Genomic DNA, 17,963 nt, shown 5'->3' with positions numbered 1-17,963 from the left:
ATTTGGGGTTTTTAACATTGGTTATTATGACTTTATTTTTTTGACCTTCCCATGTTTTTGCTTGCAAAGGAAGACTCACACAGGAGTTGATAATAACAGGTGGAATATTTTCAATCAGTAGCTCTATCCATTCATATATATGTGAAGATTTTGAATTCCTGAATCTGTGGACTATCACTCCCCTGCTAATGCTGATACATATCTAGAGGGCTATAAATATCTTCAAATTTTAATATAACTATATGATTGTATATTGTAGTTTCAATTTTCAGTAAACTGATAGGGTCAAATACATTCAATTGACTGTGCTATTTCAGAGAAGTTCAGAATAAGGGCATGTCTGAAAAATGAGAACTTTCTGCACTCTAGAAAAATGCCAGTTTGGACTTTCCATATTTAAGATACCCCTGTCCCCACCAATAAAATATATGTTATATGATTCTAAAGTTTTCAGTTAGAAAGTTTTGCTTTCATGGCAGAAAAAAAACTGCAAGTTATTTTAGTCCATAATGTATTTTTAGGGAGAATGGCAGACAACACGTAATTTCAATGTATTTCTGAACCAAATTAATATGATTACATATCACTTCAAAACACGAGAGTAAAATTATTCTCTTGTAGGAGTTGATTCCTCTCCCAAATGAAATGGACTGTTAGTTATTTTGATCAATGTATTTTCATTAATACCACTATGAGCCTGATATTTTAAGGAAAGAATAGAGTCACATTTGATGCTACCCTATCTCAAATTTATAAGAATTATGTAACTTGCAGGGAATGTTACTGCATTCTCATTTGCTTATTAGTGTAAATTGAGAGGAAAAATACTTAGTGGTTATCAGTCTATACTGCTGACCTAAAAGCAATGAATTATTAGATCCCTCTAGGTCAGATGTGTACCCTGATAACACTGAGAACTAACTAAATATTACTGTCCTTTTGAAAGAATAAAATAGAGACATATATAGGAAACATTTTAATGGATGGTGAATACTATCTAAGAAAGGCTTAAGATCATTCATGGATGATGAAGTATATTTTTAAGGACACTTGCTCCATCCAGTTCCCTCTAATAGGGCAGGAGCTCTACTCCATCTTTGAAAGGTCAAAAATTGGGGCTCCAGACTACCTCAACCATTTCACTTGTATGGCAGAGGGTCCACATTGGGATAAGTCAGTTGAGAGAATAGACACTATTGTCCCTACTGAGTGACCAGTTCATAAAGCAGGACTGTAATTCCAGCTCTGGAATAGGAGTTCAGAGATTTTGCCTAGGGGGCAGAGGAAGGCCATAATAACAAAGAGCCCCAGAACTCTCCCCAAGGACCTGACTTTATTTAGAACACTAAGTACATTCTTGAAAACCATGAAGAGTTTGGTGGTAAGAAATAAAGAGGGGTCTGGGAGCTCCATGAGAGCAACCAACTGAATCCTAAGCTAGTGAGTCCACCAGAGAGAACCAGAAAAAGAGTCAACTAAGAAAAGCACTCCTGGGATCCAGAACAGACCTCAAAGCCTGGCATAAAAAAAAAAAAATGCCCCTTTAAAGATACCTGAACTGATACAGATCCAAGCTATTTATGAACCAGATAATTGTTGACCTCAACAGAGCAATCAGATAGCACTAAGCAGAAGCTAACAGCTGGCTGTGATGCCAAAAGAAGAAGCTAGTGGGACATAGATCAGAGGAAAAGGCAACTAAAGAGAACCCTGCCTAAACTAGCAGGGGAGTGTGTACACATCCAAGGCTGTGGCCTCTAAGAAGCGACATGAGAGACTCCATACTGCGAGACACATTTTTAGTCAAATAGTCCAGCCAAGTCACTAAACAAACAGACAAACAATAGTAATAGCTGGGGGGGAGGTGAGGAGGTGAGAAAAGGAGGAGTAGGCAACATATACAATTAAAATATATTATCTAAAACATCTAGTTTTGAGCAAAAATTGATAAATGCAAAGAACAGGAAATTGATGTACACACAAGAGAAAAAAGTGAGACAAGAGATGGCCCATGGAAAGGTCCTTATGCCAAACTTAATAGACAAACATTTCCAAGAAGCTATTTAACCATAACTAAAGAAGAAAAGTATAATATGCTCTCATTAGTAAGGTGATAGAAATTGTAAAAAAGAATCAATGGAAAATTTGGAGTTGGAAGCACAAGAGCTGACATTAAAAGCTCAGATAAAGGGCTTAAAAGTAGATTCAAACTGGCAGAAGAATCAGCAATCTTGAGAATAAGTTGATAAAAAATTATGCAACCTGAAGAACAGAGCAGAAAATGATGAAGAGAAATAAACAATCAGAGAAATGTGAGGCATCACTAATATCACCAACACACATATAGCAGGAGAGCCAAAAGGAAAGAGAAAAGGTTAGAGAAAATAACCAAAGTACCCAAATTTGATGACTACTGATCCACACATTTTACTCAATATGCTTAAGCGCAAAGATTTTTTTAATACGATAAACAGAAAGAGATTCATACACAGATATATCATGACAAACATAATGAAAGCTAAATGTAAGAACAAAATCTTGAAAGCTAAAGGAAAAATAACTCATCACATATAAGGAACAATAATATTAATAACTGACTTATCATTAGATATAATGGAGCTCAGAAGCAGTAGGATGACATAATAAAATTACTGAAAGAAAAAAATAACTTTAAGAATCTTATATCCAGTAAAACTATTAAAAAGTGAGGACAATATAAAGATATTCCAAGACAACCAGAAACTAGAAAAAGTATTGCTAGCAGACTTGCCTTGCAACAAATACTAAAGGAAGTTTCTTTGAGCAAGTGAAACCAGAAAGTAATTCAATCCACCTGAAAAAACAAAGAACTCCACAAAAGATAATTAAGTAGATAATTATAAAAGACACTAGAAATTACATATTTCCTTTCCTTTCTTCTTTTAACTGATCTAAAGAGCAATCACATAAAACAAAAGGTATTTAATCATAGTATTGACTTATGATCTGTGAATATATTTAACAAAAACAGAAGAAAGAAGTGAATAGGAACAAAGGAAATAATATCACATAACTGAAATACATAGCAAGAAGAGAAATAAGAGAATAAGAAATTAATATAACAGGTTATATAAAAATATTTACTACTTTTTACCTTCACTTCTTTTGCTTCCATGAAATAAGGCTATAAATATAAAAATTTACTATGGACTTACAACACATGTAGATACAAGTTGTATGGTAATAACAGAAAAAGGGGAAGAGATAAGAGTTACATAAGAGTAATGATTCTATATCACATTTGAATAAAGTTATAATAAATCTGAAATAGAGTCAGACAAGTTCAGGTATATAAGGTAAGTCTTCAAGAAATACCCACAAAAATACTGAAAATATCAATAAAGGAATTATATATAAATTTCTTGGCTCGAGCTAGACAAATCCTACCATGACATGACACCAAAAGTACAGCCAACAACTGAAAATCCGATGTATTATACTTCATTAAAGTTAAAACCTGTTAGTTTTCAAAAGGTACCATCAAGTGTGTGAAAAGTTAGCACACACAATGCATGAAGATTTTGCATTGATTACTGACTTGTATTTAAAATAAAAAGGAACCCTTATAAGTTATTTTTAAAGATGAAATAACCAGTTCAAATGTAGATAAAGGAATTGCATAGATATTTCTCCAATGTGGATATGTTAATAGTCAGTAAGCATTAGCCATCAGGGAAATGCATTAGCCTTCAGTGTCATTAGCCATCAGGGAAATGAATGACACTGTCAAAACCACATTGTGTAGCACTTCATATCCACTAGAATGAACTGAATTAAAAAGCTAGATAATAAGTGATGCTAAGGATGTGGAGAAATTATAACACTAATTGTTGATGGGATTGTAAAAAGATGGAAAACAATATGGTAGTTCCTCAAAATGTTAAAATGTAGACCTATCATATTACTTGGCACTATCTTTCCTAATAATACAACTAAGAGAAATGAAAAGACATGTCCTCACAAAGACATCTTCATAAAGGGCTTAATGGCAGCATGATTTATAGTAACTCCAAAGTAAAAACAACCCAAATATCTACCATACAATGACTGATGAATAAAATACAGTATATAAAGATAACATTTTATTTATCATTAATTGAATGATGTCTAGTAGATAATATATGTATAGGTGTACATATATACACATATATGTATTATATGATTCAATTTATGTCAAATGTCTAAAATAAGGAAATGTTTTCAGACAGAAATTATATATATATATATTTTAAAAATTTATTTATTTATACAAGCACTGGGTACAGTCAGAAGCACAGGAGGGTGAGAGAATTCACCAGAGCCAGAGCGGGGAGCAGAGCAGGCAGAAGGACCGAAGTACACTGCTGAGGGGAGCAGCGGGCTGCAGGAGAGGTCTGCGCGCCATGTGGGACCCTCCTCCTGTGGCGGGGGAGCAGGCGGGGATCGAACAGGTGCTGCAGAGGCTGCGGGCAGCTTCGCAACCCAGCGCTCAACTGCTGCGCCACGGGGGAGGCCCTAGACAGAAATTATATTAATGGTTGTCTGGGATGGTAAAGTTGGAGCAAAATGGGGACTGACTACTAAATGCCTATGGATTTTTTTTAGGGTAAAGAAAATGCTCTAAGTTTCATTGTGGAGATAGATATACAACTCTATGAACAGACGAAAATCTATTGGCATGTACACTTCAGTGTGTCAACTGTATGGTACATAAATTATATATTAATAAAACTGCTATATTTAAATAATAAATTGTATCAAATACATATTGCTCTTTTAACAAAATGTACACAAATGTACATACACTTTACTCTGCAGAAATAGACATTCTGTAATGTTCCTCTAATATCAAATATCATGATTCTATGAGACTATTAAAGAGAAAAATATTTTTATGATGATAAATTGAATGCAGCCACGTAATAAAATACCGAGACCTCAAAAATGAGGAGGAAATGACGAGATCTAGGTTTTGCAAAGTTTGAGGGAATATTGTTCTGGAGAAACTAAAACCTGAGAGAATCCTTAGCGAAAGGGGTAATTAGTAATAACTCCTTAACATATCTCCATGGATTGACACATTTTGGTTTAAAAGGATTTTCTCCTAAGTAACATATTGTCAGCCACTTTTCAAAGTGTTCTACATATAGCATCATTAGTTCTCACTCAATTTTATAAGTGATGATACTAGAGAACTTTTTAAAAGGGCAAATATTGGGTTTTTACACAATTAGTATGTGGTGGAGTAAAGGCTAGAACTAGGAAATGCCTATTACCTCATTCTGTGTTGATTACTGTTATTTAACTCTCGTGTGATCTACTGTATTTTATTGGCACATCTTTTGTACATAATTTAATTCAAAATGAAGGAGAGAGAATTGAGAATTGAAATTCACAGTCAATAATTTATAGGAAAAACTAAAAGATTGTAAGCAAATATCCAGAGATATTTTAAATATTATGCTTTATAAAGGTAGCACTTTAGATCACGTTAAGAAATTTTCCAAGTTAAAATAATGCATTTTGTTCCTTGGTGAACAGGCATCATTAAAGATTTTTATTTCTAATTCTGTTATTTACAAAATGATTGCATGAGGTCCATTGTGGAGAAATCTTGGTCACATTTTTGAAAAATCCTAAGCCATTGTTTTTTTTCTCTCCATTGGAACATGTAACAACAATTGGTTTCTCAGTTCAGTATCTTGTAGCAAGGTTTCTTATGTAAATAATGTCTTAATGTAAACAAAATATACTCAAACACTGCACTCACTCTTATGCTTTAGATTATATAAGAAAAACATCAGGCTTATGAAGATTTTTTTTAATTATTTAACTCTTTGAAGTTATTCTTTGTAGGGAAAAAAATGATTGCTTTACCCCAATGGAGAAGTAAGCCAGCAATATAATTTTGACAAAAGGACTTGTGTGATTCCAATTATAATTTAGGTCACAAATGTAATAAACATATTGCCATAATCTCCTGCTTGTACGAGTCCCTTAGAATTTCTTCCTAAGGAATCCCTGATGAAGTCATACCTTTGCAAATATTATTTTACTAGCATCTGGTACTAGGATACTTGGGTTTGATTCAGATAGTTTGATTCAGACAGGACTATGCTGATTAGAGGGGAGAGAAAGGGTACGCTTCAATTAGAATAGTCAAAGCTTAAACAGACTAGAACTTTACTTTTAGGGATTGATTAATTTAATGTGTTATAAATCTGTAGAGTTGGATCCATTCAACCCTGTGGAACCCCGAACGATTCCCAGACAGGCCAAATGCCCAACATGTTTTTTGAGAACAGACATGTACATTACATGACAGCTGTTTATGTCTTTTGATATAAGAGGGAGATCTTTTGCTTTTGAATTTGGCAATGATATATTCTCTTTGGCCAGCAGAGACTTTGTGGATTAAGATAAAAGGTAGAAAGAGTGAAAGGTATATCATAAGAAACAATCACAGGGCAATGATAAGACTGAGCAGGAAATGCTTATTTAGATAAATGAGAGATATTAAAAGCTAAAACATTATTTACTGGTATCCCTGGTCCAAAAAAAAAAAAGAAAAGAAAAGAAAATAGATTGACCCATGAAAGCACAGATGACTTTAAAAATATGCATGGGTCTGTAATTACAATCCAAAACATCTTATTTTAAAAAAATGTGTAAAAAGTGAATTAAAATCCCTCCTCATACCCACACCAAAATATAAGCTATATAAAAGCCTAAAATTGAAGAAAGACATCTCTGAATTCCAGTTCCTTATCTATAAAATCACAATAAAAATACTTGTTAGTTTGAACTTGTGACCTTTGAGATTCTTTCCAAATTAGTTTTTAAATGATTCTAGGTAAGATATATTTATTTTAAAATCAAGGTGTCACAGTTAACAGGAGTGTATGAATTTTAAGAAGTACTGGAGAGGTTTTAAAACCCAATGGAATGAATCTCTAAGGATGAACTATTGTATATTTACTATCATATAATTTGACAGGTTTGTAATGGACATATATATGTGTGGGGAGGAAGCCTTCCTCAACCCTTAAATTATACCATTTTCCAAAGTGAATTCTAATAAAGAGTCCTCAAGCTTAACTGCAAATTAGAATCTGGGGAGCTTTAAAAAATCCTGATGTCCAGATCATATCACAGACTATTATATCGGGGTCTTTGGGGACTGGGCCTGCACATCAGTATTTTTTTTAAGTTCTGCAGGGGATTCCATTATGATTCCACTGAGCACCACTCCCTCATGCTTCCATGCCACAGAGGGGGAATACTGAGGCCATCTTCAGAGAAATGCTTAGTTTTAAGTAAAGAGTTTGTGGAGTTGGAACAAAAATCCAGTTTCCTACTCTCCATCCAATTCTTATGTCTCTTTTTATTTCATATCACTGTGACTAAATTGGTCTGCCTCAAGTCTTAGATTCAGATCTTCTGTTTAGAACCTAGATATGCTGTACCACAGAGTTGGTAGCAACCACTCCCAGTGCAATTTTTATATATCACTTTCCTTTTCCCAGGCATTATTGTCTTAGGCTTGCAGTTTGGAGTGGATCATAATTGTTTCATCTTATTTATTTGAAGAATGCCATTAAAACTTTCATAGGAATTACATTGAATCTGTATGTTGCCTTGGGTGAGATTGCCATTCATTACTGAAATATACAGGAAACACAGAAGACTCTAAATAGCTAAAGCAATCCTGACAAAAAGAAAAAAATGGAGGTATCCCAAATCAAGACTTAAAACTATAACATGAAGTTACAGTAATTGAAACAGTATGGTATTGGAATAAAAATAGACACACATAATAATGGAATAAATTTGAGAGCTGAGAAATAAACCTACACTCATATGACGGTCTATGACAAAAGAACCAAGAGTATATATTGTAGGGAGAAAAGAGAAACTCCTTTTATCCACCTTTTTATTTTGCCAATTTTTGATAAATCCAAATTATATAGGTTTGAGGAAACACAATTAAAACAATAATCATATAATACATAGTAAAAGAAAAAAACCTATAATTCCTGCTTCAGACTTAATTGAAAAGAAAAAGTAACACAGATATGTAATTAACTCTCAGTACACAAGTTAATACAGTGAATATTTATTATATAAAATAAAACAATGTTAAGAATCTGCCTGAGATAGTTGGTATACCAGGCTTTTCTATTGACCTAGGTTTGTCCAATTCAACAACTCTCTAGTAAACAAACAACAAAAATAAATAAAAACAAAAACAAAACCCACTTTAAAGATTCCAGTCACTATCCTTATTGGATTGTCTCTATTGTAGCTTTTCTGTCCTAGTTTAGATATTATTTCCTGTAATCCAAGACCTAGTGGTTGTGAAATTGAATAACCACAGAGCATTTAAACTCCCTTGAATGCCTTTGGCAGCATTTCTGAAATACAGATCAGGGCATCCTTGGACAAAATATGCTGCTCTGGCTTGCTGGGCACAGTGGACATGATTCTCAGTGGCACTTGCATATCCAGAGGGTACTCTCGATCTACATTTATTTCCAAGAACCTGAGACAGTACGACTCCATTTTATCGAGCCACAATCCCAGTTGAGGTCAAATGCATTGAACTAGAACAAGTTTTGGCAAGCCTCTGGGAAAAAAATATGTCTTGTCTGTCCTAGTTGAGTATAATTCCAAGACATTTCCTCAGTTCCAATGGGATTATACAACCATAACTCCTCATGGTCATTTCTTTTAAAACCAAACCTAGCCTTTTATCAGGATATACCCAGTTCTCTTTGAATTCCTGAGGTAGCTTAAACATTATAATGAATAAAAGAAATGATGGCCACTAAACCAACCATTGTACTGAATCAATTATTTTAACATCACCCTACATGAGAGGGTCTTGATAGTTAACAGGTGACATAGTAGGTGAGAAACCGAAGAGGATTCCTCAAGTTTGCTTATGATCACCATTAAATCAATAACAAAAAACTCTAGGGTAATTCAATAGCAGTAAAACATAGTTCTACAATTAGACAAACCCAAAAACTCAGCCTGTTTAATTATAAATTTTCTTCACAACCTCAGAGTGGAGAAAGGATTTTCCTATCTTCATACTTTCACATGACATTGCTTTTTACTCTGCATCTTAAATTACACATTTTCTCATTAGATTGACATGTGTTTCTTTCACTACTAAATTATAAGCAATTCAAGGACAAGTACAAGTTGCCATAGAACCTACACCAGTGCTCTGTAAATAGTAAACATTCACTGAAATTTTTTTGCAATCTCACTGTTATGACTTTATGGATATCGAATAGCACATCCCATTCCAACACACATTTAAATATTTCCATCCAAAATGCCAGGCATGCTACTTGATTTCCCAACAAGTTCTCAGTTTTTCTTAAGCTTTTAAGTTTCTCTTTAATCATGTTCAATTAAAATGCAAATACACCTGGAGAGAGTGAACCCATGGCATTTTCTCTTAAGGCAATGTGTGCCTGTTTTCCCAAGATATTTCCTGTTTCCAGGACCTTGCTCTCTTCAATTTTTCTTTAAATCACATATTATTAATTTATTATTAGTTTACAATAGTATGTGATCTTAAGAGAACATATTCACACTGTATATGCTTCACCCACCCACCACAAGTTTCCCTTGCCATCACACTATCAAATTGATCTCCTCTATCCATACCCCTACATCCCTCTCCCCTTCTTCTCTGGTAACCACCATTTCCCATAGAATTAGAGTTACTATTTTTGTTGTATTTTACCATTTTATTTGTTATTTGCTTTGGCTAGTTATATCAGTTACTCACATATGAGTAAACCATCTGGTAATTGTCTTTCATTTTCTGACATGTCACTTAGATAATCCCCACCAGTTCTGTCCACTTTGTTGCAAATGTCAAGATTTCATTATTTTTAATAGATGAATAGTATTCCATTGTGTATATATGCCACAGCTTCTTTATTCTTTATTCATTGATGTGGATTTAGGTTGATTCCATATGTCTTTGCAATTGTAAATACTGCTTCAATTTCATAGAATTGTATATATTGTCTTGAATTCATGTTTTCATATTCTTCAGATAAATACCAAGGAGTAGTACTGCTGGATCATATGGCATTTCCATTTTTGGTTTTTTAAGGAATCTCCATATCAGGTCCTTACTTTTTAGTATCTGCCTTATCGATTGAAAAAGGGATGCAGGTAATAATATATTTTATTTCCCTTTGCATAGAGCTTAAAACCGTTTCCAGTTCCAGTAGCATATTAAGTCAAAGAATTTGTTCTAGTTTTTTGGGAAATTTTTGACTTATAAGTTGGATACATTTGTGGCTTAAAACTAAAGTCTACTTGACACTGTTAAAGTTCAGAGTAATTTCACTTAGACTCAGGATTGCTCATTTGCATTAGGATTGCTTAAATAATGAAAAATCGAGACTTTCTCTGAAAGGCTTCACCACTTGTACTACCATGGTGTTCCTTTTTGGTATTTTAGAGGAAATAGCATTAATTTCCACGAAACCCAGGAAGACAAAAGATTAGTCAAAGCTGTTATGGTCTGTATCTTCCTATTATGCACAGATATTTAGCATTGAAATGAAAATAGAATTATTTCACAATTTAAAAAAAGAATTATCCACCCACTGCTTTAATTCACAAGAGAAATGCCGGGATTGCAACAGAGGAGCAGACCTGTTTCTAATTCAGAAAGCCCTATCCAGCTCACCACCCTGCTCTCTGTGAATATGAACCTTTCAAAATTTTAGGAATTCATTCCCTGTTCCTCGATTCATTTTGAAGTCTTTTGAATGTTCTCCACTCCTCTTGGACCCTTTCAAGAATAATTAGTACCCTCATCAATTTCCCTGCCCTTACTCATTTGACAAATAAAAGCAAGGGGAGTAAAATGTTCGCATTTTCTACTGGGCAGTTTAGTGGCAGTTTCTAATTCTATAGATTACACAGCAGTGATGCTCCCAAGAGAGTCATAAGTTAATTTGTGGTAACTCAGGCAGTTTTGGATGACCAACAGTGTTCTGTTACATCTTTGAATTGGCCTTTTTATTTCAGTGATTAACAGGTGTGGTGCAGTACGACTTTGGTTTCAGTGCCTTTAATTCAACAGCCTGTTTTGGCTGTGCTACCAGGTCCAAGAAGCAAACAAAAATCAGGCTTCTAGAAAAGTAAGTTAAGTTCTACATATCTAGGTTATTTCAAAAATGATTTAGTTTAAAATATCTGATGCATGGCACCAAGCAATTTCCTGACTTTCTTTATACAATTTTTATAAATGTAACTTATTTCAAGTTATGTCCAAACTAAAATATTTTTATATCAAAACTGCATAATAAGTTATGGCCATTAATCATTGAAACCAATCCTAAATTATCAGCTTGTAAGGATTAGTTTCCTAAATTTCTTCCTTTTTACTCCTAGTAAATGCACTTGGCAAAATACTTCTAGAGAGGTTCTATTGAAAATGATGTTCTGATGTTTGGGAAGGAGAGTGCAAGGATGCCATAATAATAACAAAAATAATTATAATGACAACAATAATAATTCATGTTAACAAACACTTGGTTTGAAGAGTTAAGTTTAACTTAAATAAACTTAAGTTTATGACGAAGAAGAAACTCTACAAGAGGTTTTCACAAATTTTGTTGATGTCACTTCACTCATCCAGCATGTATAAAGTACCTACTATATATTGAATGTTGCAGTTGGTTCTGGGGGAAATACAAAGGAAAAAGACATCGTTTCTGCCATTTTGAGAATGAGAGCTAGGGTGATGACAGATGAAATAAAGAATAATATACATAACTAAAAGTGCCAGAAAATTCAACATAAGGGGAATGACACCTTGGACAGAACTTCACAGAATTTTTTTTTTTTTTCACTTTGAGGGAAGGAAAAGGAAAAGCATTTAAAATAGAGGCTGGAAGCAAAGAGAATCAAGTATATGCACCAACAGGGTAAGGGTGTACATGCTGAGCAGTAATTAATCACCAAGTGGTCATGGATCCAGTTCTCAGTGTAGGAATGATGATGGCACTTGTAGTGAGAGATAAACTCTAGTCTCTTAATCAGACAATTGATACAGAGAAAACTTCTGAATATTTCATTACTAGAGTCTGGAATGGATTTGATGTTCAGTATCAATTAAATAACACAAAAAAAGAACAACTTGGAGCGAACAATCAAGCATTAATAATAATATGAATAGTAAAAACAGTGCACAAAATCAGCTAACTTTGACTGCTTATCCTGGCATTTATATTAATTGAAAGAAGTTGAAATTAATGAATTTGCTTGAGTCCTAAGCAATTTTAATACAAATGCAGTCACTGTAGCCTCCTTGTTTCCAAGTGACTCACCTTAAATAATTATGAGTTAAAATTATTACCTGAGATGTGATCAAATCCAGACATCTAAGATACGAAAACTATACAGCAGATTATTGACATATTCCATTCCTTATCATGACACTTAAAACCCTGGAAAAATAAGGACTTCTTATTTGCAAGTTTATGGGACTCATTGGAACCAAGGATGACCTTGTAATCCCTGCAGTCAGTCTTCAGAGAGATCTCACCAACAATATAAGTGATTGAAAGCATAGTTGTCGTTATAAGATCTGGACTTAAAGTCGGGATTTATGATCAGTACAATATTCATGTTATGCATTGCAGTGTGAATTAGGCTTTGATATAGTTTGACATTCACTGCAGCATATTTTAGAAGCAAAACTTGGCTTTAGTTTTAGTCAATGGTTTCTTCATTATCTAAAACAGAAGAAAGTGTTTATCAATGCATCAATCAAAGTTTGGGAGACCTCAGAATGTAAAATTATTTAAGGAGACTCAAGGGAGTCATTGCAAACTGTCTACCTAAAATGACTTCAGTGTTATTTTTATTTTTAATGTGAATGTTATAGTTATCTGATTATAGAAACATTGCCTTACACTTACTCAAGAACAGACTCATGATCCTACTCTCAAGCTGTTTAAACCTTAGAAAGAGTCCAAAGAATAAATAAAACATTGTACTCAATACGATGCTTTTGACAGGACTTTGGGAAATAAGTCAGAAATTCCATTCTTCCAAAATCAAACAAAAATTAAGATGATTTTTCAAAATTTAGTTTACATGATATATTTGGGCTGCATCCTCAGTGTTGTTTTCAAAACATGGTAGCAAGCTATAGCATATTTAATGAAGAATACTATATATTTTGGAACTAGTAAGAGCACTTATATGATTCAAGTTTTCATGCATTATATTCATGTTAATGTCTAGTTTCTACAAATATTTACTTAATACTTATTATGCATCAAAACTATGATAGATGCTAAGACACAAAAAGAAATGGGAGGAAAGCTTTGTTTTTGCTACTATGTAATCTCTCATTATCTCAAGATATTCCTTCTAGGTTTTTACAATGTTTGGCCCCTACACACACACACACACACACACACACACACACACACACACATTCTAAATAAAGATTTAGAGAAATATATGGTTGGTTAATCTAAGTTGAAATTAATGGAAAGTTGGAAAAAATTAAAAATGCCTTCTTATCTGTTTAATAAAGGTGTTGCAAGTGGGCTGGTTTAGTCAATTCTTGACCTTCTTTGACAGACAAAAGGTCCTAAAATAGTTTCTCAAGAAAAAAAAAATTGTACTAAATTTCAAGATGACTTCAATGAAATTATAGAGGTACTTTAAAAAGAATGAAAGGACAGAGCCAATGTCTGTCTTAATTTCAGGAGTCAAAAGGAAGAAAACCAAGAGGACAAATAATGATATATATATATATATTGAAGTCATAACTTAAGGGCTTATAATAGTAAAGAAATGGTATATGTATGTATGTGTCTGAAAGAATCATGTTAGAATTTTTGACAGCCATATTTAGTGTAGGCATAAAAACCAATCCAAATTCAACGGGCAAAACAAAATAATTTTACCATATTCCTACATTGATTATTAAATAGATTTCTCCTTTTATGATAAAGGTGTGTATATTATAAATATTATGAACAATGTGTAAAAGACAAAAATTAATGGAAGAAGTACTTACAATGAGGCCTGCTTTGACTGCCTATGAGAATTACAGGTGTGATACTCATACTACAAACAAAGATAAGCCAGACACACTGCACTGAGGAAAAGAACAGCATTATGGTCAGTTTTTCTACATGATGATAGGTTTGCAGGCTGCGAAACATGTGGCAAAACATCTGAAAGCTTAACATGTGGTTCCAGACAGGAGTAGTAGTAAGTTTGGCTTAAAGGTAGATCTGGCTGCCTCCCTGGTGGCCTAAGGGGTTAAGATGCATCACTATAAAGCTATCTGCAGCCACTAAAGCATGAGTTCGATCCCCAGCCAGGGAGCTGACCCACATGGCACAGCAGACCTGTTCCCCTCAGCAGTATTATTTCAGTAGATCCACCTGTTCTGTTCCCCACTCTGTCTCTGGTGAAACCTGGTACCCCCTGCATCTCTGGCCTGCACCTCACTCTTGTATGCATAAATAAATCTTTAAAAAAAAGAGAAAGGTAGATCTGGAAATGATCTGCAAAATGATGCTTTTGTAGCAGGGAGAGTGTGGGAGTTTGCCAGGGAGAGGGAAGTCTGAGTGCCACATAATCCAGGAGCTAAGCCAAGTTGGAGCTGTTCCCAGATCCAGGAAGGGCAAGGCAAAGAGCATTTTCCTCTATTCTGGAGTTTCAAGATTTTATTTCTTTACTAATCCTGCCTCTTCTATGGCTGGGGAGTTTGCAATTCAAAAGCTTAAAAGTAGCAAAAATAAAGAAAAGTGCCTAAAAGAAAAAGCTATGATGATAAAATGTCTGTGAGAAAAGGTACAAACAGAAAAATGAGGAAATTAACTAATAAACTAAACAAGGTGAGGCTGGGTGAAAGGAATGACATCAAAACTCTTGAGGTGACTCCATTTTTTAATTTTAGGTTATTTGCTACAACACGTTACTGTTCCACTTCAAATACTGTTCCACTTCAAAAATGATCAGCATTTGGGAATCCTTTTCCCCCTCTTTTGTGCAGCGCACCTTGCTAATTTTCTACATAGCACAAAATGATTTTTGAGGAGTTAGCTGACAAGGAACCATTGAGGGTCAGAAATAGGCATAGTTAAGGACTAAATTATGATTTATACCTCAATTGTGGTTGTAGAATTACTATTTGTAGTATCAGTGCAGGCTAGGAAAGCATAGGGAAGGTTCAAAGAAGAGAAAGCTGAGCTGGGTTTTGAAGGATGTATAGGATTTCACTTAACAGGGAAGGAGAAAGATGGGGAATAATTCTCACTAGTGTGGGACTAGTGGCATTTTTAATGACTGGCAAAATAACTAGGCTGTCAAAAATACATGGCATATTTTTGAAAGTTGTGGGATCTAAAGTTATTTAGATGAAGAAGAACTTGGAAAGCTGGGATAAGGAGTTTGGATTTCAAGTTCTATCTAGGTGTCTACATTTGGAAGGTGAGCTCAGACTGAAGCCGCCAACATTTCTGATTTGGAGGACCAGTGGAGCCAGGAAGATTTAAGGGGAATGAGGGCTTCTTCCCGCACCATAGCTAATGAAAAGCTAGCTATGTATATCAAGATTCTGTTCACTCCAGTGGAAATTTTCCACAGTATTACAGACCAGAGTTGGTCCAAGCACTGAACACCAACCTGCATCTTTTCTTTTCCTTACAATGCTATTAGCTTCAATTCTAACACTCAGCCAAGTCAAAACCTATGCTTAGGATTTTGCATTGTAGAGTTTAAATTATTAAATTGATAATAACCCAATACAGGATGCAACATTGTAGGGTAAGGAAAAAATGTCAGGCTTTTCTGCCCTCCCGCCATCAGGATAGATGATGGATCCTTGCCGTCCTGAGTGCATGCCTGATGGTGGGCACCTGGAGTAGGGTGTGGGCATAGGTAGATGGGATTCACCTGGGCTGAGACTGGTTTTTTAAGGGCGGTGTCACGGGGACTCCAGCAGAAGCCGAGAGAGAAGCAGAAGCAGAGATCACCAGAGAGCCCAGATAGAGTGAGGATCTGCAGGCCTCCCAGCCCCCCAGCACCCCTGCCTGATGTGTACCGGGTAAATCCCAATAAAAGACCTGCAAAAACCACTGAGGACTCTGACTTCTCCTTTACCCGGTCTGCTGGATCATCAAAAACCTGCATTGTGTCCCTTCCTGTCCCTACAAACATTTATTGCAAGAAATGGATGATGTAAGTTCTTTAAAAAGTGAATAAATAAAAGGAACAACACGCCTAAGATGGAGTCACTCATGTCATGCCAAATCCAAAAGTCTTGCTATTTGATCTAATTGCAATTTCAGCCTTTTCCATGACAAATTTAACCCAAATCTGGAGTTTCCTACTCAGACTAGTGAGGTTATCTTGATTAAGACCTGCCTTAAGGGAAGGTGACTTTACCAGAAGCAATCCTTTTCTTTTGCTAATGACCTAATCACACCTTCTCTTTGACAATAAAATACCTTCCATTGGTACTTACAGAGTCTTTCTACTTGCTAGAAGGGATGTTGCCAGATTCCTGAATCATTTAACAGTCATAAATCAGATCTTTAAAGTATGATAGGCTACAGTCTTGCTATTAAACACCCTGCGGTGAGCACACCCTCTTGATCTCACTTTAGATTTCCTGTCCACAGCTGAAATGCTATCATGTTCTTTATTTTTAAAAACTGCTTCTTGCTCTCTATTAACAACAGCACTGTTTGGCAAAGTTGGAGCCTGTGGCCTGCAGAATCACCTAGAACTCCAGCCCCAACCTGCTTCATCAGAAACCGTAGTAGTCTGTGTTCCCAGAACCATCCAGGTGTCTCTAATGTGTGCTAAGTACAGAACTATTCCCCTACAACATGCAGTAACAATTCCTTAGCACACCAAAAGAGGCTCTTTGTGGTGCATTTGTTACTTCTTGGGTCATGTTCATCTTTTTCCCTGGCCTGTAACCTAGCTCCGACACAGAGCACACTCATTACACACTCATGCACGACTCTTAGGGACTCCTGTCCACAGCAAACACTTTAATTTAACACAACCTTAATTCTGTATTATCCTTCCTATGATCTTGTCTAGATTGCACTCACTCACTTTGATAAACTCCTAATTTTCAAGTCCATCCTCAACATTCCATGGTCATGGCCAACAGTTACTCTTTCCCAAATCCCTTTTTTTATCCTGCAAATATAGTAATTATCACAATGAATTAAATGCTGTGATTACGTGCCAATCTAGGTTAAGAACAGGAATCTTACTGTATTTAGCTCTGAATACTTACCCACATCAGAGAGGCAGGACACCCAGATTCTAATCCCTGCTGGCTGACTAGCTGGTGCCTTCAGGCACAAGGCGTGACCCTCTGTTCCTTCCAGGCCCCTTCTCAGCAGCTGTAAAATCCAGGAGTGGAGTAGATAATCCTAAGGGAGTTTAAGGCCAGGATTTTACAATTCCAACCAGCAGCCAGGTGATTCTGTTACTCTAAAGTTTGAGAATGACTGTTCGTGGTATCCCTACTATAAAATATTTTAAAGCCTCCAATTTTTTTTTAAGTTAATGAAAAGTTTATTTTCTTTTAGTCATGACAAATAATTAAAACTCCTACATTCCAGTTGTACCAGAAAACCTTAATAAGTAAACCAGCCAAGATTTCCTCCCAGCCATTAACAGAAACTCACCTGCAGATAATTTCTCCACTCAAAAGTCTTTGAAGGCCCAACGAGGAGTTTAATTGGAAAATTCCAAAAATTTTCTGTAACTTAGAGAAGCAGCTGAAGTAAGACCTGAGAAGGAAGCAAGAAATAAAAAAAAAAAAAAAGAATTGTATTGAACACATTTCTGTTAGACCAAGTGAATTAAAAAAATTATTTAACAGGGCCTCCCCGGTGGCGCAG

At 35.1% G+C, this 17,963-nt stretch overlaps 1 long non-coding RNA gene across 3 annotated transcripts in view; it reads right to left on the bottom strand.

Moving 5' to 3' along the window:
• The window catches only part of LOC119232797 (uncharacterized), a 180,619-nt gene extending 163,138 nt beyond the window's left edge, over nucleotides 1-17,481 (bottom strand). For all 3 annotated transcript variants that reach the window (XR_008550584.1, XR_005122230.2, XR_005122385.2), the window contains exon 1: nucleotides 17,351-17,481. This is a non-coding gene — a long non-coding RNA (uncharacterized LOC119232797). The remainder of the gene's footprint in view (nucleotides 1-17,350) is intronic.
• Nucleotides 17,482-17,963: the final 482 nt, after the last annotated feature.

The sequence above is a fragment of the Talpa occidentalis genome, unplaced genomic scaffold, assembly GCF_014898055.3.
Source record: "Talpa occidentalis isolate TD23 unplaced genomic scaffold, MPIMG_talOcc4v2.1, whole genome shotgun sequence".
Classification (NCBI taxonomy): Eukaryota; Metazoa; Chordata; class Mammalia; order Eulipotyphla; family Talpidae; genus Talpa; species Talpa occidentalis.
This window is presented reverse-complemented; position numbering and strand designations above follow the sequence as displayed.